This window comes from Notamacropus eugenii, chromosome 1, assembly GCF_028372415.1.
Source record: "Notamacropus eugenii isolate mMacEug1 chromosome 1, mMacEug1.pri_v2, whole genome shotgun sequence".
Lineage (NCBI taxonomy): Eukaryota > Metazoa > Chordata > Mammalia > Diprotodontia > Macropodidae > Notamacropus > Notamacropus eugenii.
The window spans coordinates 387,122,853-387,147,265 of record NC_092872.1 but is presented as its reverse complement, the minus strand read 5'-3'; the positions used below and the strand labels follow the sequence as shown (position 1 = coordinate 387,147,265).

At 37.8% G+C, this 24,413-nt stretch overlaps 1 long non-coding RNA gene across 1 annotated transcript in view; it reads right to left on the bottom strand.

Annotated features, from left to right (window-relative positions):
• LOC140518573 (uncharacterized) overlaps positions 1-24,413 on the bottom strand; it is a 229,979-nt gene that overhangs the window by 163,776 nt on the left and 41,790 nt on the right. The window lies entirely within an intron of this gene.

Below are 24,413 nucleotides of genomic sequence, written 5' to 3'. Positions count from 1 at the left end.
ATCAAAGTAGCATTTGCATGATCGTTCTTTGTGATTTGGTTCCCAGAATGGGGGTGTTTTCTGTGATGCATTTTAATGTATATCTCTCTTAAAGAGACTCTTGCCTGTTCTCATAAATCCATGTGACATTTTTCCAGCTAGAAGCACAAGATTGTGAGGCATTGTGTCAAAATAACTAGAAGTGATCGGAGTGAAAGATTCTTCTCCCTCTGCTTGACTTTCCCCATAAATGACCCTCTCTCCAGCCACTGAATCTCTCTTGTCTTTACTACTTACCTCTTCATCTGACTTCTAGCAAGACCTAGTTTCCAGGATTCTTGGTCTAAGAAAGTCAAGGACTTATCAGGCTTAAATTTGTTTGTTACAAAGATCCTTTCACCACCATGATACTAAAGAGCACCACAGTGATAGGTTGTCTGGCATAGTGGAAAGAAGACCAGACTTAGAAGAGTTCAAAGACCCGAGTCCCAGTCCCAGCTCCATGTAATTATCCATGTAATGTTGGGCAAGTTATTAGACATCTCTGAGCCTCAGTTTCCTCATCTATATAATGAAGGGATTGAACTAAATAATGTCTGCCTCTAAAAGAGGACAGTTAGGTGGCACAGTGGATAAAGTGTGGGGACTGTAGTCAGGAAGATTCTTTTTCCTGAGTTCAAATCTGACCTCAGTCATTTAATAGCTATGTAACCCTGGTCAAGTCACTTAACCCTGTTTGCCTCATTTTCCTCATCTGTCAAATGAGCTGGAGAAGGAAATGGCAAAGCACTCCAGTGTGTTTGTCAAGAAAACCCCAAATGGGGTTCCAAAGGGTTGGATGGACTGAAATGATTGAACAGCAACACTTCTAAAAGATGAACTTTCATCTCTAAAGTTCTGTGATTATAACTTATTGGAGGTCTGCAGACAGAGCCTGGGTGATCATTTGTCTGGGACAAGGTAGAGAGAATTCATGCTTCTGGTGGTATTGGACTAGATGACCTCTGAGGTCCCTTCCAATTAAGAGATTCCATGATTCTATAAATCATTTTACCTCTTCAAGTCTCAAGTTACTCATCCGTAAAATGACATTAATGATACATGCTTGTGCAAACCACTTCATAGAATATTGTGAGGGGATCCAATAAGACAACACCCTCCCTCTCCCATAGAAGGTAAATCCTTGAGGACAGAGGATGTTTTGCTTATTACATTGCATTGAATCTTCAGTACCTAGTATTACATAGTATGTACTTAATAATAAATATATATTATTGATATGTAATGCTGTAAGAAATTGATATAATATGTAATTGTAATTATAATATGTAAGTGATGTAATTAATAAAATGAAGTTATATATAACTGACATGTAATAATAAATACATACACATTGACTGATAATGTATATGCATTCTCCAGCGGATCTGTTACTTCCATGAAGTAGGTCTACAACTAAACAGATTTCAATTCATACATTTCTCATGGGTTGCCTTGGCCAAAAAGTCATCCCAAAATGGACTCCTTAGAGAGGAGTATTGTCTGCTAAGACACTACTCTAAGCTAACCCTGCCCCAACTTACTCTCCATTCTCAGGGCATTAAAAATCTAGATTTACTTTGACACCACATCAAGACATACAAGGAGGACTTTTTGGAGAGAGATAGGCACAAAGTGCCACGATCATGAAGGCTATCATTACTATTATCCTAATCCATGGTTGGGGTAGAAGCAACTATCATCCCCATCTGCTCAAAGAGAATCTCTTCTCCAGCACTTGAGAGTCGACAGGTTGATAAAATGTTTAAAGGCATAATGTTCAAACAGAGGGAAAAATTAAAAATGCAATAATAAAGTTAAATGTAACTGTTTGGAAGTGTAATTCTTCTGAGAGCTGAGTTTTATGTTGGACCAGCATTTGAAGTAGAAGTAGTCATTATTAACGGGAAGCTCTGAGAGGGTCGATTTAAATCACTAAAGTAATAAAAATCTGCACGAGGACTAGCACCTTGAAAGGCACTTGGAGAGAAGATTGCATACAAATGCAATTAAAACGATGCTTATAAAATACTAAGATGTTAATTGGGTTCGGTCCCAGAAGCCCCAGCAGTACAGTATGTCAGAAGTTAGCTGGTTTGAAGTTTAAAAAGAGTGGTTTAATGTGTACACCTTGTCCTAATTACGGAGCTTTCTGCAGCCTGCGTAGCTGCATGGTTTATTGTAGCTTAGAGCTTTGTAAAACAAACACACACACCAGTTAATTGGGTTATTGCGATGGAAAATTGGGCTACAGAACTGCAACCTTTCTTGCGAGTGTGCCTTTACAGCTTGTAATGAAGGCTGGGGCGATGTCGGGCTAGGCTGATTTGTAAGGTGTGCTGTTTACAGCTTGGGGATTCTGTTGGCCTGAAAAATAGAAGGTGATGGAGTGAAAACAAAGACTCCCACCAGATAATACTGTTTCACCAGTGGACTCCAGCCCCAGCTGGCTTGTTTAGATCTTTTAAACTACTTCCCCTCTCCATCCTTCCACCCCCTCCTCCCCAAAGAGTCCAACAGGTCTCAATGGCTCCTTCTCCCATTAATGGCCCGGACCTCAGAATGGAGGGAAGGAATCTGATGGTCCCTCCAGAAGTCCTGGTTCTCAAGCACCTGCCGGGAGACCTCTGAGGTGGTGGTGGTGTTTCTCCTAATCAGCAAATAAATACCTAAATGCTATCAAGTGGGACTATTAAAAAGGATTAGGGGGAGACTGTGCCAGAGCTGTTTTCCAGGAGCCTCTAAGTGAGTCCTACTGCTGGTTGCTTCCCACGGTAGTTAGCCTGACCATTCATTCCAGGTCTGACTTTGGAGAAGTCTGTATTCAGGAAGGAATCGAGGCCAGGCCTAGGTGGCTTCAAGTTTAGTATTTTTCTGTCACTTGGCTATCTTTCTTTTTACCTCCTCTGGTCAAGTCGGAAGAAGAAAAAATGGGAGTTTTAGGATATTTGACCTCTTTTCTTGTCCTAGTTAAATTATTCCTCTCCCAGAGGGCAATGAATTATTAAACTGCTCAATTCTCAGATCCAATTCACTTCCACTCAAATCAACAAGCAATTAGAAAGTACCTACTAGGTGCCAAGGACTGTGCAAGGTACTAGGGAAGCAAAGAAAATGAAATTGTACTTTTCCTGAGGGGACTTGCAGCTTGTGTCCTGGGGAAGGCGGGGGTGAGGTTGAAGAGGGAACAACAAATATGGAGACAAATAAATACTGTATATGTGTGTGTGCGTGTACGTTTATAATATACATATATATTTATATGTGAGCTTATAGGGATATAAATAAAATAAAATGCCAAATAACAGGGAAGGAAAATGTTACTAACAACTGGGGATGGGAGTGAGGATGGATCAGAAGCGAGGATCAGGGAAAGGTCTTTTGTAGGAAGTAGCATTTTATCTGAATCTTAAATGGAGTTAGTTCAGAGAATAACCTATACTAAGCACTCTGGAGAAATGTAAAGAAGGATTCAGGAGGTAGAACATTACTACTCATGTCATGGGAGAAGAGGCACCTTTTCCTGTAAAAAGGCCCTTGGTCAAAAAAGGAACCCATAGGCAGAGCTAGCCCACAGTGTAAATTAGTTTACTGAGTTGCTTTCTGTTTTGATTGGAGGGATAGTGTAGCATGGGAGAACTGGGACTCTAGAAGACTCAAGGATGCTTAACATGAAGGGAAGGGGTGCCAAAAGGAGATGATGGCTTATGATTGTCCTTCAGTGAAGTCCCACTCTTCATGACCCTGTTTGGGGATTTCTTGGCAGAGATACTGGAATGGTTTGTCAGTTTCCTTCTTCAGCTCCTTTTATAGATGAGGAAACTGAGGCAAACAGGGTTGAGTGATTTGCCCAAGGTCTCACATCCAATAAGTATCAGAGGTCAGATCTGAAGTCAGAAAGATGAGTCTTCCTGACTCCAGATCCCACTCTATCCACTGTGCCTCCAAGTTTAGAGATCATCTAATTCCACTTCCTTCATTTTACCTATGAGTAGACTATAAGCTTTTTGAGGGCTGGGATAGTTTTATTTTTATCTGTGTATCTCCAAAGTCATAATACCTTATACATAGTATATGGTTGATAAATACTTGTTGGGTGACCAAGTCAAAATGGTTTAGACTGATTCAAAGAAGTTTACAGGTTCTGTTCACAGTTACTTTTTAATTAAAATTAAAAGTAATAACTTTTAAGGTGGGTAGGAAAATCAATGAAGTACCACCCTTACATCTTCTAGGCAGTAAGAGACCACCGAAAAGTTTAAGTAGGAGAGTAATCTAGCTAGATCTGTGCTTTGGGAAAATCAATTTGTTAGCTCCATGGAAAATAGAACAGGAAGACTGGAAACAGAGAAATTTGGGTAACTCTTAAAATAATCAAGATGAGAGGAGAATAGGGCCTGAATTAGATTAGAGACAAACAAGGGTGGATAAAAGAGGATGGCACAAATGTGAAAAATGTGGAGGAAAATCAATAAGACTTGATAACTGAGTTGATACAAAGGAGGAAGATGAGGGAGGAGGAAGAGACTCAAAACTGAGCAGCTGCATTTGCTTATATTCACCATCTGTAAAATGTTCAGTTCTATAAGGAATAAATGAAAGGTCTGATCTTAGTTTTCAAAGAGCTTCCAGCATAAAGGGGGCAATATACATACAATTTATTGAAGGGAAATACTAAGCAAAGGTAGGAGATTAAGGAGGCTATCTACATAACATAACTTTAGCAATGAGAGGAAGGCCTCTATGATATACAGAAAAATGATATTACACACACATACACACACACACACACACACACACACACACACATACCATATACCATAAGCCAGTAATAAAAACTTATACCTTTATTATTCAACGATTATAGTTTTATAACTTTGGCTTCTTCCTAACAGCCTTTGTCCCAGGTTATGTCTCTTTCCCAAGAGACAAAGGCCCTTCAGTCCTATTACTCATTTGCCCATCTCAGTTCCTCTCCTAGTAATAAGTTTTAATGAGTCAATATGAGGGAGAGCCCAATGATGCTGAAAAGTAGGGAAGAGGGAGAGTGAATCATCAAAAGGGCAAAATGAAACCCAACATGGAGACTGGTGGCACCAAAGATAAACTTCAGTTTCTTGACAACCTTGACTGTGATCTTTTTTCATTTAATTTTATTTTTAATTTATGAAACAATACAAGCATCTCCATAACATAGAATAAAAAAAAGATTGCATATGAAATTGCAAATCTATTATGTACAATTTTCTATGGCTTTTAAATATATAATGAAGCTATCACGTCACTTTCTTTTTTCCTCTTTTTCTTCCTTCACCCACCCCTGCAAAAGAAATGGCTACTATTAGAGACAAATATGTGTGTGTATGTATGTATGTATATATATATATTATATATATACATATATATGTATATATATACATATATATATACATATATATGTAAAATCATTCTATGTATACTTCTATTTATCAGTTCTTTCTCTGTATGCAGATAGCATCTTCCTTCATGGATCCTTTGTAGTTAATTTTGGGTATTTATAATAGTCAAATATAGTCAAAATGATTCAGTTGTTCAAAGTTGTTTTTAAAACAATATTGAAAGTAACAGTAAGGAGGACCTAAGGCCTGGAGCAACGTTACCCACAACTTGAGAGTAAAACCTGATTATTGTTAAAAATAAAATAAAACAAAATAGAAGTGAACAAGGAAAGGAGAAAGAACCCAACCATAGGTTGCTACTGTGGTATAAAAAAATATCTGGGTTCACATTCAGAAAAGATAAGTTTCTTAAAAAGCCACTCTCACCCCCAAGAGTAATGTGTAATGTTCACAAGCCCAAAAAGAGTTTTTGGAAGAATTTAAAAAGGACTTCAAAATCAAATAAGAGAGATAGAGGAAAAATTAGGAAAAAAATAGAAGCAATCCAAGGAAATTATGAAAAGAAAGTTAACCAATTGGAAAAAGAGGTCCAAAATCTTAAGGAAGAAAATAACTCCTTGAAAACTAGAATTGGACAAGGAAAATCGAATCATGTTACAAGACACCAAAACTGTTCCTCTTAATGCTGAGAATTCAAGATTGAGGAGGGAGGAGGAGAGAGACTTGTGTACCACAAAGTTGATCCATTTTCTCATTAAAATTGACTTTAAGATTGGGTTTAAAACCAAACAACATCAAACTCAGCCTCTCCAGCTGACAATTTTGTGGCAGGTGGGTTATTATTATCATTATTTATCACTTGCTAATGGATACTCAAAGTCATCAGTCAGATCTTCCCTCGAAGCAGTGAAACAAAGGAGAAAAGGAACTAAAAATCTCATGCTCAGTTTCCAGAGCAGCTCAGGAGTTAAAACTTATTAAAGGACAGTACATGATGTGCCACTTTGCTATTTCTATCTGATCCATGAGGAGGCTTAGCCCTGCAGTTGAATTCAGGCTTCCTCTGATCTTATACTATATGCAGCTGAAATCCATTTGGAAAGGATCCTAGGATATTATTGCAACAAGAGACCTTTAGAGCATATAGTTTAGAATGTCAGAGCTGCAAGAGAACTAAAAGAGCATCAAGTCCACCCACTTAACTTTATGGATGAGAAAAATGTAGAACTTGTAGAACCTGGTCTCCTGACTCCTCCATTTTTTTTCTTTCCTATTCCCCTTTATTTGTTTTCTTCTACATTATATTTCTCCTTCATAAACTGTTCAGACCAGCCAAACTGACTCTTTCTGTTCCTGACACATGATATTCCATATCCCATCTCTGTGACTTTGAGTATTCTGTCCCAATGCCTCAAAAGGAAGGGAGGTAGAGAATCAACATTTAATCAATGACTATTGTGTGCCAGGAACCATACAAAGGTGCCATACAAATAATATCTCATAGTAACCCTAGGAGTTAGGTTATTATCCCTATTTTATAGTTGAGGAAAATGATGTGGAGCTTAAGTGACTTTCCCAGAGTCATATAACTAGAAAGTATCTAAAGTCCGCATTTAAACTTGGGTCTTCTTAACCCCAAGCCCACCACTCTAACCACTGTGCTTCCTAGTTGTCTCTCCTTTCACCTCCATCTCTTAGAAGCCCTGGTTTCCTCCAAAGGCTGGCTCAAATTCCAACTCCTGCATGAAGCCCTTCCTGATATCCCTTCCTTTGCCTCCATCACTGCTAGTGCCTTCCATCAAAAATGACCTATTTATTTTTTACATACTTATATAGGGGCATATCGTCTCCCCCTTGAAAGTATAAGAGTTTTAAGGCAAGACTATTTCATTTTTGTCTTTGCTTTTCAAGCTGTTAGCCAGTACTGATTGATTGATTCTATACCATTTTTTCCCCTAACTGGACCTGTACTCCAAATCGATAAATGATGCAAATTGTTTACCATGAACTATGTTTAACACAGTGCTTGGTACATAGTAAGTGCAACATTCCTTATCACCACCACCATGTTGTTGTTGTTGTTACTGTTGATTGTGTCCAACTCTCCGTGTTTCCATGTAGGGGTTTTCTTGGCAGAGATATTGAAGTGGTTTGCCATTTCCTTCTCCAATTCATTTTACAGATGAAGAAACTGAAGCAAATAGGATTAAGCGACTTGCCCAGAGTCACAATGCTAGTAAGTGTCTGAGGTTGGAAGATGAGTCTTCCTGTCTCCAGGGCTAGTGCTCTATCCACTGCTCAACCTAGCTGCCCCTTTGTTCCTCTAGCAGGCACTAGAGAAATACTAGTTGATTGAATGAATGAAGACAGAAACTTAGTGCCTAAGTACATAGGAACTCTTTCCACAAGGATTAGAATAAACAAAAGAAACAGCCAGGGGTAAGTAAAGCATTAATCAGAGAGAGAAGGGAGAGAAAATGAAGTCATTTTTAAGTGTATCGGTTTCAAGTGAGACCACATAAGTAGTCAAGATTTTAAAACTAGGAGTTTGGAAGCATAGCACTGTAGGATTATAGATGCTTGACTCTCAGGAGCTGAGGAAGGTAGGAAGGCTAGGAGGCCTTGAATTGTTAGGGTTGTAGGAGAATTCTTTTCCTATGTTTGTTATAAGGAATTAGGGCACTTAGGTGGTGCAATGGATAGAGCACCAGTGCAGGAGTCAGGAGGACCTGAGTTCAAATCTCACCTCAGACACCTGACACTCACTAGCTGTGTGACCTTGGGCAAGTCACTTAACCCCAATGGCTTCATCCTGGGTCATCTCCAGTCATCCTGATGAATATCTAGTCACTGGATTCAGATGGCTCTGGAGAAGAAGTGAGGCTAGTCACCTGCACAGCGCTCCCTCATTCAAGTGCAAGTCATGTCATTTTTTTCTCTGATGGCATGGTCTTCTTTGGCAACCAAGGACAAACACATACATATAAGGAATTCACTGCTAGCTCTGCCACTACCTTTCTTGGTACCATGACCTGAGGGAGAGCTGTAGAGTAAATGGATTGCCCTGGTAAGGGAAAGAGATCTCTGTCTTGGTCTATAATAGACAACTTGGGTCCATGTACTAACTGATGAATTAGTCACTTTTCAACTTCATGTTACAGGCAACTGACCTCCTATGCAGAAGTCACTCATTAGTGTGACAACAGGAACGAGCCTTAAATGTAGCTGGGATATGTAGCCACCTAGATGGTACAAACAGGAATGTAGAAAAGGCCCTTAACTAAAAAGATCATATCCACCCACCAGCTAAAGGCTTGAAATTCCTAGCATTAGGCTCACCTTTGATAGTCTTCCTCAAGGATAAGGATGATGCCACTCAATCTACATGCTGTTGTCTTAAACTCAGTCCCAGAACCTCCAGTGGCTCCCTACTGTCTCATACATCAAACACCTGTCTGGCCTCTAGGCCCTCCAAAATCAGTCTTCACCCTATTTAACCTATTTCCCATTGCTCCAAACACATACCCTCTATCTACTCCAGTCTAGGCAACCACTAAGCAGAACTCTTTTCACTGACCCATTTCCATTCTATAACTCATAATGGTGATAACCTACTAAGAATGATAGTTGTATGTATAATATATATATATATATATATATGTATAACCTAATTCAAATTCTACTGCCACTCCATCCCCATCACTCCACTGATGCTGCCCTCTGAAAATTGCCAAGATCTCTTAATTGCTAAATTGAATGGTTTTTCTGTCATCCTCCCTGACTTCTCTTCAGTTTTTATAATATTGAGCTTCTCCTCCTGAATTCTCACTTTCCTCTTGTCTCTCATGATCTTTTTCTATCCTGATTCTCCTCCAAACCATCTGACGTGACTTTTTCAGTCACTTTTGCTAATTTATCATCCCTTTCCCATCCCCTCATTGTGGGTGTTTCTGCAAGCTGTACTCTTGACCCTCCTCTTCTTTCTCTGTGCTCTCTTCCTTGGTGATTTTATTGGCTCCCATGAGTTCAATGATCACCTTAGAGAAATAAATTTCAAATATAAACATATAGATATTCACATAAATACACATTATTTGCATAAATATGTGTGTATATATATGCATACACATATATTATTTACTCATGAATACTTCAGAGTTGATTTTTTTTAACTCAAGTATAAAAATGCTCTTTTCTTTTTGGTCTGGACATGTTTTTTCATCTGTATTTGGAGCACCTAATGAGAAAAATCCTTCTACCAATGTAGTTTGGCAACCCTTATACAATATCTAGTCTTAAAGATTTGCCTAGTGCACTGAGACTCTAATTGATTTACCCAAGGTCACATTGCCAATATGTAGCACAGAGAGAACTTGAATCCAGGTAGATCTGCCATGAGGCCAGTCCTCCCCTATCCAGTACACAATGATGGCTTTATATTAAATTTCATCATATTGGATTTGACCCAACCTTTTAGCCTGTCAAGTTCTTTTTGGATTCTAAAAACTCCAACATCCAACCTGTTAGCTATCCATCTTAGCTTTGTGTCATCTAAAAATGTTTTAAGCATTCCATTGCTGCCATTAGCCAAGTCATTAATAAAAATGTTAAACAGCACAGGGCCAAGGAGAGATGCCTGGAGTGCTCTGCTAGATTTCCTTCCAAGTTGACACTGAACCTATAATGACTGCTCTTTGAGTTTCGTAATTCAAGCAGTTCCAAATCCACTTAACCTCACTATTGTCTAGCCCACATCTCTCCAACTTGTCCAAAAGTATAGCATAAAAGGCTTTGTCAAGTGCTATACCTAAACCCTTGGGAAAACATATCTGTAGCATTCCCCTAATCTACCAGTCTAATAACAGTGTAAGAAAAGGAAATGAAGTTACTTTAGCATGATTTGTTTTTAATGAAGCCATACTTGTTCTTTGTGATCACTGTTTCCTTTTCTAGATGTCAACTACCATCCTTCTGATAATATTTTCACTAACTATCAATTTAATATTTTCTAGAATTGTGCCAGAAATCAAAATCAAATTCATCTCAGGCTCTACTATCTTCCTCTTAAAAAATAAAAAACAGCAACAGGAAATTTACCCTTTTCCAGTCCTTTGGCACTTCTCCCATTATCCATTATCTTCCAAAGCTCACCAACAATGGCTTAGTTATTAAAAGGGAACAGAGTAAATAAAAGAGGAAGTGGAGTAGCATTACACATTAAGAAAATATATGAACAGGAAGAAATCCAAAAACTCCAGAAACTAGCATGGTAGAAAGCATTTGGGGGAGAATTGATGACTAAAGTAGAATTAACAGGAAAGTTCAGGGCACATGACCACTTCATCATAGGAGAGAAAACTGAGCATAGTATGAAATGCATAATAGATCTGGGAAGAGCAGACTTCAAAGTGTTCAGAAAGGAGAAAGGTAGAATTCAGGAACCTCATACTTTTGCAAGAGAAGTCAGAGCAAGAAGTACAAGAAGCCCTTGAGAATGAAATTTCAAAGGTACAGGAGTACTGCCAAAAGAAGCAGATACAACTGACTGGTCAGGGCATTCCTCAATGAGATCATGTTTTAAGGGAATGTGTATAGAAAGTAGAAGCAAGAAAGTATGAAAGGAGAAATATCTAAGTCATACACTGCCCTATAGGAATAGTGCCAGGATCACTAAAGGCCAGAAAGTGCTGAGCTTACACAAGGAATGCTAATGACAAAGAGAATTGTGTGGGGGTGGTAAGAAGCTATGTTAGGGCAGGAGGAGTGTCAAATAAGAGATAGAATGAAAACTCTAGGTGAATGGGGTGATAGCTGATAGGAAGGAAGGAAGGAAAGAAAGAAAGAAAGAAGAAGAAAGAAAGAAAGAGAAAAAGAAAGAAAGGAAGGAAGAAAGGAAGAAAGAAAGAAAGGAAGAAAGAAAGAAAGGAAAGAAAGAAAGAAAGAAAAGAAAGAAAGAAAGAAAGAAAGAAAGAAAGAAAGAAAGAAAGAAAGAAAGAAAGAAAGAAAGAAAGAAAGAAAGAAAGGAAGGAAGAAACTAATCAACATTTTTTACTCCTAGGAGATTGTAGGTTTTGATCAATTGCTTTTGGAGAAAGAGGTTCTGGCACATTAAAAAACTAATATTTAGTAAATTGGTATGGGAGCTCTGAGTTAACCGATAAACTAATGAGAAAAGGGTTGCAATTTTACTAATTAATGTCTTTAAATCATAATAGGCCAATGAACTTGACTTCTATTTCTGACAAAATAGACAAAATTCTAGAACATATTATTGAAGGGAAGGTTTTTGCACACTTGAAAAGGGAAGCAGTGATCATTAAAATAACATGTCTTCATCAAAATTGTAATGGGGTCAAACAGAGTATTAAGCCTGTTGTTTCTGTCATTTTTGGATCCACGCTGAAAGATTCTGGAGTTTTAACATCCCTTTATTGGCCAGTGAGCAAGAAGAGCCAATGACTCCCTCTATGAACCTTTAAAAGTATTTTTCTTTACCTCAGATCACTAGAGGGTTTCAGTACTAAGTCATCTGTGGCCAGAAACAGCAGGTGTTATCATTCCCACGACAGTCAAGCATTAACCTAGTACATGTGGTTAGCCAGAATAGGACAGGGAGTTTTACCCTGTTCAACCCACAGTTACAAAACTGTTGAGTTGCACACAAGCTGCTGATCTGAATTACTAGAGGAATATTCTGTGCCAGGGCTCCCTTATACCAGTGAAATCATAGGTACTTACCACCTCCTCACTCCTTGATGTCCTCCCCAAAAAAGGAAAATAATAGGTAGATGAGGAAAATGCAGTAGACACAGTATACTTAGATGTTTCCAAATATTTAACAGTTTCTCATGATATCTTTATCAACAAGATAGAGAGATATGTGTTAGGTGGTGGTACAATAAGGTAGATTTGGAATTTGCTGGAACAAACACCTAAACCCAAAGAGTAGTCATGACTAGGTGTATGTCATCTTGGAGGGATGCCTCAAGTGAAGTGCACAAGGGATCTGTGATAACTTGGACAAAAGGTTAAAGGGCATACTTGCAAGATATAAAGATGACACAAAACTGGGAGGCATAGTTAATTCATTACATAAGAATCAGGATCCTAAAATATCTTGGCAGGATAAAAGGGTAGACCAAGTCCAATACAGTGTCATTGAAAGGGGATAAATGCAAAATTTTTCACTTGCTTCCAAAACTTCAAATCTACAATTGTAGCTTAGGGGAGATAGTACCAGACAAGACTTACCATGAAAAAAAATCTGAGTGTTTAGTGGACTTCAAGCCCAGTGAGTCAACAAGGTAGCCAATAAAAGCTAATATTGTCCTAGACAGATTTATAAAAGGTGTGCCTTTCTTTCTTGTTCGGAACAAGAATGGTAGCAATTTCAATGTACTGAGCCCAGATCAATCCATATTTGGAGTACTGCCTTCAGTTTTGGGAATCACATTTTAGAAAATACAAATATAACTGAGTCAAAAAGAAAGCCATTATGATGGTAAAGGCCCTTGAGATCATGCCATATATGGATCCACTGGAGGAAAATAACTGCCAAGACCATGACATCAGAGAAATGATGACATGACTTGCACTTGACTTTGTTTTGAGTGAGGGAGGGCTGTGCAAGGTCACCAGCCTCACTTTCTCCTCCTGAGCCATCTGGATCCAGTGACCAGACATTCATCAGGATGACTGGAGATGGCCCAGGATGCAATGGGAGACTTTGACCTTTTTAGGCTAGGCTTTTTGAAATACCCACTTCAAGGGAGGTAATGCCCATTGAGTGAATATGCCTCTTTAAGAAGTAGTCAGGGAATGGCTCTTTTAATGAGCAAAAGAAAAAAATAACTAAATCAAGCTGGAAGGGAAAGGGAAGCAGTTACTGTTGATAATCACTCTAAGAAAGGAGAGTCCAGAGAACAGTCATTAAATGAAACTTGGGCAGGGACCTATTGTTGTCCAATCTGTGGGCTTCAGAGTACACTGGGTTTAAGGTTTTGGAAAAGACAAGAAAGAAATGAAAGAAAGGAACAAGAAAGAAACAGAGGTTCCAAACCTCTGCATCGTCAAAGACTCTTCCCTCTTCCTCAAGCCCCATATCCTATCAGTTGCCAGGTTACTTTGATTTTACCTCCACTAGATGTCTAGGCAATCTCATCTTCCTGTTCACTCACACACCTTGATCATTTGTCACATGGACAGCCTTTTAATAAGTCTCCTTGCCTCTGATCTCTATTGTTTCTAATCTATATTTCACATAGCTGTTATGGTTGTTTTTTTTTAAATCTTCCCAAAACACATTTGCCTTAAAGCTAATACACAAATTCCTTAGCCTAGCATATAAAGTCCTCTACAGTAGTGTGATCAAGCTCAAAGAGAAATGGGGACCACTAAACCATACATAAGGATTCCTGCAGGCTACATATTGACTTAGAAAATCACATGTTATCATCTATGCTATAGTTTTATTTTATTTATCATGTTAAATATTTCCCAATTACATTTTTATCTAGTTCCAGTTGCACTCTGGAGTGTTGTATGAATGGGAAACATGTTTGATACCTCTGTTCTACAATCTGGTTGCCATATTTCTGGTCTTATTTCACATTTCTTTCTTTCACACATTCTACAGCCCAACCAAACTAAAATACCAGTCTTTCATCTCTTGCCTTGGGACCTTTGCCCAACCTGTCTCCTATTTCTTCTCAATTCTGCATTTCATAATTCTTATCTTTCTTCCAGGTTCAGTTCAAGCATTCTCTCTCACCTCAAAATTTCTATCTTACTTATGTACATGTAATGTCTCTTCTCCCCACCCCCAAGTAAACTATATGCTCCCAGGGGCAAGAACTATGTCATCTTTATCTTTGAATCCCCAACAGTTAGTACAGTATTACACATAGTATGGTGCTCAATAAATCTCATCAGGTGTTAACTCCTTAAGAATGTGAATCATGAGTAAAACTCAACTATGAGTCAGGAGAACTAGGTTCTGGTCTTGGCTTTGCCAAAACTTTGGGAAAGGTATTGGCTCTAGGCTAAGTCACTTCCCCTTTCTGGGATTCAGTTTCATCATCTATAAAATAAGATTAAACTACCTGATGTCTCAGGTCCCTCCTATCTCTAAAATTCTAATTGCTTGATTTATACTTCTGTATTCTCCATAGTATGGTAGGGAGTAATCCCTCAACATGAATGCATTTAACTTTTCATTCATTCAAGTTTAACATTCAAGGATTCAGTGATATTATTGATAATCTCATTTTCACTTTCACATTGGTAACCACACACTTTTGAGGATATGTTCCCATACTCCAAGACCCCTTAAGAATCTCAAATGGCTCAAAAGCAGACATTGCTGACAATTATTTCAAGCTGGTACATCCTTCACTACCTCCAATGACATCTACCAGCCACAAAGGATAGAGCGTCAGTAGTGATGTCAAGATTTGGCCAATCTTAGTGTCTTCCAACAGCGCTGACTAAAGTCTCAGCAACTTCTCCCTTGATTTTCAGCAGTATAACATACAGTACAACACCCTCATACCACCATTTGACAAAATGGAAATGAGGTTCAAGTTTAAAAAATGTATTAGTTTTTAAAAAAAAATTATTTGCTGTACAGTACATAAGTGCTGTAGATTTCATGTGCTATGAAAAGTGAATATTATCTGAAATCACCTTTTTAAAAATTGGGGTGTTACCACAAAAAGTCATAGAATTTTAGGGAATTACTAGCAATAAAAATGTTTTTCATGTTACCAATTTTATTTCGTGTACTGTATTTTATGGGTTATTTCACAATTACTATGTTAGGGAAAATGCATATTATTAAAATTAATGTTTCATTCATTCACTCATTTATTTATTCATATATGTGCAAAAAGTATGCAATATCTACCAAAAAAAATTATATGCTTTTGGTGGCTGCAAGAATCTAGTCCCCTATTTCCCATAGGCTCATTGTATCAACATTTGCTTGTTTGACTTTTGCACAATTTTCTAGGAGTGTTACCCCTGCAAAAGTTAAAGATTGACTGTATATAGCTACTGACTGACTGTTGAAGGAGTAACATATTAGGCAGCTAGTATATTCCACCATAAAGTGGGAAAAGAAAGAAAGATGCAAAGACAAATATGATCTTGAACATTTTTGCCTTTAGCTAAGCAAGTCTTCCTGTCACATGATCTTTTATGTCAGGGATTCTTAACCTTTTTAGTATAATGGTTCCCTTTGGCAGTCTAGTGAAACCTATGGTCCATTTCTTACAATAATATCATTAAATTCATAAAATAAAATACATAGAATTTCAAAGAAAATCAATCATATTCCAATACAGTTGGCAAAATAGTAAAAGAACAAGTTCTTGGACCCCAGGTCAAGAACTCCTGTACAATGACTTGGAACATACCATAAGGACCATTTTTCTTGAATCCCTATCTAAGTGATTTATTACTAGAAGTTCCAGAAGGCCCTGGTAACAATGTATTCATTTATATGCATTTAAAAAGTATTTGTTATGTTCATATCATTTGGCAGGCAACCCACAAAGACAAAAAATATGTAGTCCTTGCCCTCAAAGTGTTGACATTTTATTGAGGATAGATACATGCACAGACACATAAATACAAAGTATTTTGGAGGGGGAAGCACTAACAACAAAGAAGATTGGGAAAGGACTCATGGGAAAAGGCTCTTAAGCTGAATCACAAAAGGAATTAGGGGTTTTAAGAGATTAAGGTGAAGAAGAGCAATTCAGACATAGGAGATAGTCTGTGGGAAGACCCAAAGGTGAAAGATGAAATGTCACGGAAGTGGATCATCAAGTTTTCTATCAGCAACCTGAACAACATTATAGCAAAAAAAACAAAAAACAAAACATAGGTAGCAGGTGCCTTAATTGCTCTCGATTTTTTGCTGGTTAAATATATCTGTGGATCAGACGTCATCTATAGCAGTGACCTGTCTTTATACTAAGCAGAAGAGATGACTTCTTGGTGAGATCAGAAAGTCTCTAAGATTAGATTTGTTGTCAGTCACAGTAAGTAAGGATCAAATCTGAAAACAGCCTATAGGACCTTCTCTCCTACTCTTCCCCAATAAGAGGCCTCTGCTTCAATCTGGAGAGGTCTCCTCACTTTGTCATACACTTGTCATTCCCTCATTTCCACCTACAAGTTTTTGCTAAATCAATGATAGTAACAGCTTAAAATGATTCTCTGCATTGTATTACTCTGAGGGCAATGGATAAAGCACATAGATAATAAACTATGCAACAAAAAAAAAGAGTATAGGATGTCATCAAAGAAATGTATGATGGAAAAAGATGGTAGGCAAGTCATGTGGTAAGAGCCAGGGATAACCAATGAACTTCCCAGATGCTCCGTTGATGTCCTCAAGAAGTCAAGAGACATCCAGAAAGCCCCCAAGCATATTGGGTAGACTCCTGGTGGTGAATTTATGTAAGTACGTGGACAAGAATCATGCAAGGTGAGTAAGAATGAATGGATTTCCATCCATACCACTGGAGAAGCAATAATATCACAAATCAATTTGAACAAAATAATACAAACTAATATAGTTACAATGCTTAATGATAACTTTGAAATGGTCATTTTTGGAGGATCTAGAACCATGATTTCATTAGTGCAGAGAATTCTCAGATTGAAAGCTCCCTCCACTAATAAAGATTTTCAATTTCTCTTTAATTTATAGTCCTAGAAATATGTCTGAGGTCAATGAGAGACTAAGTAAGTAGTCTAGGGTCACACAGAATATATGAGACCTTCAAACAAGGTCTATTCCTCACTTCAAGTTTAGACTTTTACCCCCGATACCCCATTTTTTTCTCTCATTTTGATAATAATGCTAACTTCACAGAAACAAAATAATGTCGTATCTATATCTCCTTTGATTTTTATTCCACTGCTCCTCTCTATTCCCTCCATTTTAAATACTATCCCTTGTCTTCTCTCTCCTTCAGTTCTTGGTTTCAAGGTCAAGCTCAAGTCATACTTGTTCAGAGAAGCCTCCTCTGATTTCTCCAGACCTCTGGTCTCCACCTCTGAACTCTTTCCTCCAGGTATTTCTGTCAGTGCCACAATATACCACTTAGCACTTGACTCGGCATTTGTCTTTTTCTCTCATTGTTTACTGTGTTGGTATTCCCTTTCTAATTAGTCTCTTCCTTCTCTGAAGGCAGGAATCCTTTATTCTGTTTTTATTTTTTTTTTTCTACTTCCACTATATGAATAGTGAATGCTGAAACAGAGAAGATGCCCAACATGGCTTTTTGGACTGATTCTATGACTGACTGATTTGTTGATAGCTCAGAAAATGGATGCCATACAAAGCCTAGGATCATCCAACCTAATCTGGAGTAGAACCATTCTACCTCTTGGAAAGCAGGGAAATGGCCTTTCTGAAAGATTAATTCCAGAAATGTCTAAAAAAAAGAAAATTCAAAAGGACCTTACAGTATTGACGGTTTGCATTTCTATAGCACTTTCCTCCAAATTAGATTGTGAAGCAGGTAACTTATCCTCATCTCACAGATGAGAAGTCTGAGACTCAGATGGATGAAGTGATATGTTGCACGTTTAATGGGTGTCAAAGTTAAGGTATGTCAAAGTCAAGGGTGTAAAGTCAACTTTCTTCATTCCAAGTTCAGTGCTTTTTTTCCTATAAAACAAGGCCTCTCAAAAAAAAAAAAGTAAGGAATGTATAGGACCATTAGTGGTTCCTATCAGCACTATACATGTCTTATTTGATTACTTAGACTTTTTCAATCCAACACTTATTAAACACCCTGCTATGTTAAGTTCTGGGGATACAAAAACAAAAGGAAATAATTCCTGCCATTTAGGAGCTTATATTCTACTAAAAGAGTACAACATTACATAAATCAATAAATTCAACTCCTTTGAGGGGGATGCAATAGCAATTGAGGAAATCAGAGAAGGCTTTATGGTGGCATCAGCATCAGAGCTGAGCCTTGGAGGAATACAAAGTCTCTGAAAGGCAGAATTGAGAATTGGGTACATTCCAAGAATGGGAAGACAACCTTTATAAATGCACAGGGGCTGGAGAGGGATCATAAAATTCAGAGAATGATTAATAGGCTAATTTGGCAGAAACCTAAAATATATAAAAAGAAATTCTTGTCATTGGAAGAAAAAGAACAAATATGACTGACACAGAGTTGGTACCCAGCATAAATAAGGGAAGAGAATACATAATTGTCCTTATTAAAATCAAGTCACTGAGGCTAGATGTTCATATACTGTATACTATTAAGCTGGTAATATTTAAATGATCACAGAAAATGGGAACAATGCCACAAGATTAGAGAAGAAAAAATGAACCATTTTTTTAAATGAAAAAAATAGAGTCTGCAAACTAAAAATCAGTGAGTTTGACTTCATCTCTTGGCAAAATTCTAGAATGGATCATTAGGGAGATAGCTGGCAAATGTCTAGAAAGGGAAGCATAGCTTCATGAAGAATAAGTCATGTCAAAGGACTTATATGGACAAAAACATTTGTGGTAGCTCTTAATATGGTGGCAAAGAACTGGATATTGAGAGGAATGCCCTTCAGTTGGGGAATGGCTGAAAAAGTTGTAGTACAATTATGATGCAGTACTATTGTACTGTAAGAAATGATGAGCAGGATGGTTTCAGAAAAATGTGGGAAGACTTATATGAACTGATACACAGTAAAGCGAGCAGAACCAGAAGAACACTGTATACAGGGATAGCAATATTGTAACAATGATCAACTGTGAAAGACTTAGCTACTCTGATGAAGACAACAATCCAAGACAATTCCAAAGGACCCATGATGGAAAATGCTATCCACCTACAAGGAGAGAATTGATGAACTCTGAGTGCAGATTAAAGTATTTTTTTCACTTTCTTTGTCTTGCCTTTCTTTTTGCCACCTGACTAATGTGGAAATAGGTTTCACAAGACTTCACATATATAATTGAGATCATGTTCCTTGCCTTCTCAATGAGTGGAGGAGAGGTGGGAGGGAGAAAGAGATTTTAAACTCAAAGAAAAAATTTTTATTGAACTCAAAAAATAAAAGAAAAAATAAGTCACGCCAGATTAATCTTGTTTCTTTTTTTGACTAAATAGTAAAAAGAATGTTATAGAGAAAATTCGGCTAGATTTTAGAAACATTTTGATAAAATATTTTATGGGAAATGTTAAAAAGATATGAGTTAAATGATAATAAAATAGATATCTTCAGAACTGGTAGGATGGCTAGAGCCAAAGAGCAGCTATTAATAGTTCAATCTCATGTGTCTTCCAGTGGAGTATCCAAGGGATCTGTACTTGGAACTCTGCCATTTAACATTTTTTATCAATGATTTGGATAAAGGCTTTTGATGATAGCTCAACAAATTTATGGATTACATGAAGCGGAGACGTCTAACACAAAGAATGATGAAGTTAGGATCCAGAAGGCTCTTAACAGGCTAGAACACTGAAATAAACATCACAAGATAAAATTCAAAAGAGATAAAAGCACTTGTACTTGAGTACAAAAAGAAATCAATATCACCGGTACCAGAAGATCTGGAAGTTCTAATAGACCACATCCTCAGTATGAGACAGCAGTGAGAAAGAGCAAACAAAAAAGCTAATACAATCTTGGGCTGCATTAAGAGGAGAGCAGATTCCAGGAATAGGAAAGTGAGAGTCCTACTGTACTCATTCCCCATCATACTTCATCTGCTCAGTTCTGGACATCATGTTTTAAGAAGGATGCTGGTTAAATGTAACCAAGATTAGGAGGGAAGCAGAAAACTGGGAAAGAGTTTTTATAGCCAGTGTCTCTGATAAAGGTCTCATTTCTAAAATAGAGAGAGAACTGAGTCAAATTTAAAAGACTACAAGTCTTTCCCCAATTGATGGTCAAAGGATATGAACAGGCAGTTTTCAGAGGAAGAACTTAAAACTATCTATAGCCATATGAAAAAATGCTCTAAATCACTATTGATTAGAGAAATTCAAATCAAAACAATTCTGAGGTACCACATCACACTTATCAGATTGGCTAACATGATAAAACAGGAAAGTGATAAATGTTGGAGGTATGGGAAAATTGGAACACTAATTCATTGTTGATGGAGTTGTGAACTGATCTAACCATTCTGGAGAGCAATTTGGAATTATGCCCAAAGGGCTATGAAAATGTGCATACTCAGCAAATCTGACTCAGCAAATTTTGGTCTATATCCCAAAGAGATCATAAAAATGGAGAAAGGACCCAAATATACAAAAATATTTATAGCAGCTCTCTTTATGGTGGCCAAGAACTGGAAATTTAGGGGATGTCCATCAGTTAAGGAATAGCTGAACAAGTTGTGGTATATGAATGTAGTGGAATACTATTGTGCTATAAGAAATGATGAACAGGCAGACTTCAGACAAACCTGGAAAAACTTATATGAACTTTGCTGAGTGAAGTGAACAGAACAAGGAAAACATTGTACACAGTAACAGCCACAGTGTGCAATGACTGACTGACAGACTTAGTTCTTCTTAGCAGTGCAAGGACCTAAAACAATTCCAAAAGACTCATGATGGAAAATACCATCCACATTCAGAGAAAGCAATATGGAGCCTGAATGCAGACTGGAGCAGACTATTTTCTTTTTTTGTTTTGGTTTGTTTTTTTTTCTTTCTCATGGTTTCTCCCATTCATTTTAATTCTTCTATACAATATGATCAATGTGAAAATACGTTTAATAGGAATGTATATGTAGATCTTATATCAGATTGCATGCTGTCTTGGGAAGGTGGGAGAATAAGGGGGAAGTTTAAAACTTATGGAAGTGAATATTGAAAACCAAAAATAAATAAATTAATTTATCATAAAAAAAAGAAGAATGCTGGTTAACTGAATAGTGTCCAAAGGAGGGCAACCAGAATGATGGAAGCACCTGGAGCCCATATCACAATGGGACCAGTTGAAGGAATTGGGCATGTTAGGTAGATTCAATCTGGAAAAGAGAAGGGATATCAGAGATGTCAAGTATTTGAAGGGACTGTCATACAGAAGAGGAAGTCAACTTGTTCTGTCTGGCCACAGATTGCATAACTAGAAAGAATGGGTAGAAGGTACAAAAAGACAAATTTTGGATTATTGTGAGGAACACCCCCAAAGTGCAATGGGCTGCTTTGAGAGGTGGGTCATCCCCAGTCCTTGAACATCTTCAAGCAAAGGCTGGACAAACACTCATTGAATATATCATAGTGATAATTCTCTTGGTGTTTAGATTGAACTAGTTGCATGATGAGATCCCTTCCATTTCTCAAATTCTGCAATTCTAAGCAAGCACTTGGGCAACTGGAAGCTTGATGCCATCAACGAAAATAAAAAGCAATGGATCAGAGTGGGGTTTTAGGAGAAGAGAATGAGCTCTGTTTTGACCACTTTGATATTGAGATGCCACTAGACAGAAGATGGTAATGCAAGACTGAAAGTCAGGAAAGCAATAAGGGTTGGATATATTGGTTTAGGAGCCATCTGCATTGAGATTATAACTGAACCTCTAGTTGCTGATAAGGTTATCAAGGTAGTATTGAGAAAGAAAAGAAGAGGAACAAGAACAGAGCTTTGGAGGACACCTACACTAAGAAACTATAAAATGGGTAAGGATCCAACAAAGGAGCCTGGGGAGTGGTCAGACAGGTAAGTAGAGAGCTGAAATGGAACAATGCTACAGTAATCAGAGAAAAAGAGGGTATTCATTTGGAAGATCAGGGAGTAGAGAGATAAGAAGAAAAGAAAGAGGAAGAGAAAAAATCAACAGTGTCAAAAGATTCATAGAATTCCAGAACACAGACTGAGAATAGGCCATCAAGATTTAGCTGTTAAGATATCCTTGGCAATCTTGTCTAGAGCCATTTTCATAGCCTATCTGGGTTGGAAGTCAGATTGCTAAGGGTTAAGAAGTGAGTGAGTGAGTGAGTGAGTGAGTGAGTGAGTGAGTGAGTGAATGCTCACCTCTCTTTGTATTAAGGTTTTGTTGATCCTCCTCCCCAGTGTTCTCCTTCAGGGCAACCAGAATGATGGAAGAGCCTTGAGTACATATCTAATTTTTCTAGAGCACTTTGGATGTCTGTTATCTTTGTACCTCTTTGCCTAGTATCATAGTTATTTGTGTGCATATTATAGAATGAATGCTACTTAAGCATGTCATTTTTCATCCTTCTATCCTCAATGCCTAGTACTGCATTTTGCACATAGTAGATCCATTAAGTAATGTATAGCTGAGGAGTATTAATTAGCAAAGAGCTGTGGAACTAAAATGAATTATAACGTGAGTTCAGCCATCTGTACATACTATGAAAGGACTTCATACCTACCTTTCTTTGGTCCATTCTGAACTGTAGGATGGTGTTTCTGAGAGAAGCAGCTCCCTCTACAACTTTGATCTCTGCTCTGTTTCCAGCCCTACCTGCAAATAAATGTGGCATTTTCCTTCTAACCTCCCCCACAGGTAATTTGACACTCTTGCTATTGCCCTAACTCATTCTCTTTGGGGGATAGAGCATGAGGACGAGCTCAGAGATACAGTCCAAATGATTAAGCTTATATTCCCAGGGTGAGTATTGTGTGTATTTGTGCACATGGAACACCTGCCAGCATCAACAGAGACCCTCAGTTATAATTGCTTTTGCTATTTCCTGGGGAAATCCATAGTATTCAAATGCTTCCCACACTCTATGTAGTTGAAACCGAACATCTTTAACTCCTTTAAATTCAGCAAACATTTGTTAAGTGCATACTATGTCCAAGACACTGTGCTAAGACACTGGGGATATAAAGATGAAATAACTTGTAAATTGAGGATGTTTATAATCTATAAAAAGATAAGACACATAAATAAGTAGCTATAATACAAATTAGAATGTGATGGGTTCAAAGGAAAAGGCCAAAGATGATTCTGGAGCTCAGATCTGAGGAAGGAGAGAACACTTCTATCCAGGAGAATCAGAAAAAATTGCATGGAGGAGGTGAAATCCAAAGTGTAGGATCTGAACAGATGGGAGATGAAGGTGAGTGCATTCCACAGAAATGGAAGAAGACAGAATGAAATCTGGGACTTTTGGGCAAATGGAAAGAATGTTATAACACAAAGCAGGAAAGGGAGGTTGGAACCAAAGTCTTTTATGTCAGGTTAAGAAGTCTGTATGCAATTTGGGAATCAGAGGCTTAAGGGCCTAGAACTGGAAGATATCTAGTCCAGTCTTCTCATTTTACAGATAAAGGAACTGAGTCCCAGAGAATTTAATGATTTGTACAGTTTATACAGGTAGTAAACATCAGGGGATTTGAACTCAGATCCTGTGGTTCCAGAATCAGCCTTCTCATTGAAGGTGCTGCATTTTCTTATGTTTGTTTTTAAGTAGAGAGTGATGTATCAGAGAAATGAATTTCGACTATCAATTAAACAATGGTATGAAGGGTTACTTGGAGAGGTCAAGAAATTAGAAGGAGAAATTGGAAGCTAAGATTCTTTGGACCTGGGAGAGCAAGACGGAGGAAGGTGTCTTGTATGGAACTATTTCCTCTCTACTGCTCACTGTTGTTGTCACACCCTGACAGGGAAGTAGGTGATAGCAATTTTGGATGAAGTGTGATGTATTTGAAAGTATCAGGATGCAACCAGAGTGTTGTGGAGTGTAGTTTGAGATGGTTAATGGCTGGTCTGGGTACTGTGAACATAGCAATGTGAAAGGAGAGACAGTTGAGTCTATCCAGGTTATGTTTCCCATATGACAGCAGAAGGTGAAGAGGAAACATGGTGGTTGTAGTGAGTGTTCATGCTGGAAACATCCTGACAGGTCAAAGTGAGGGTGAGAAAGTATAAAAGTTAGGAATATTTAGTATCCCAGGGCTTGTCATGGAGCTCTTTTCCTGCATAGCAATGTTAGCATGTGCATGGGAATAGGTCATGTGGTCTGTTTGATAGTACCTGCTGGCAATATGCCC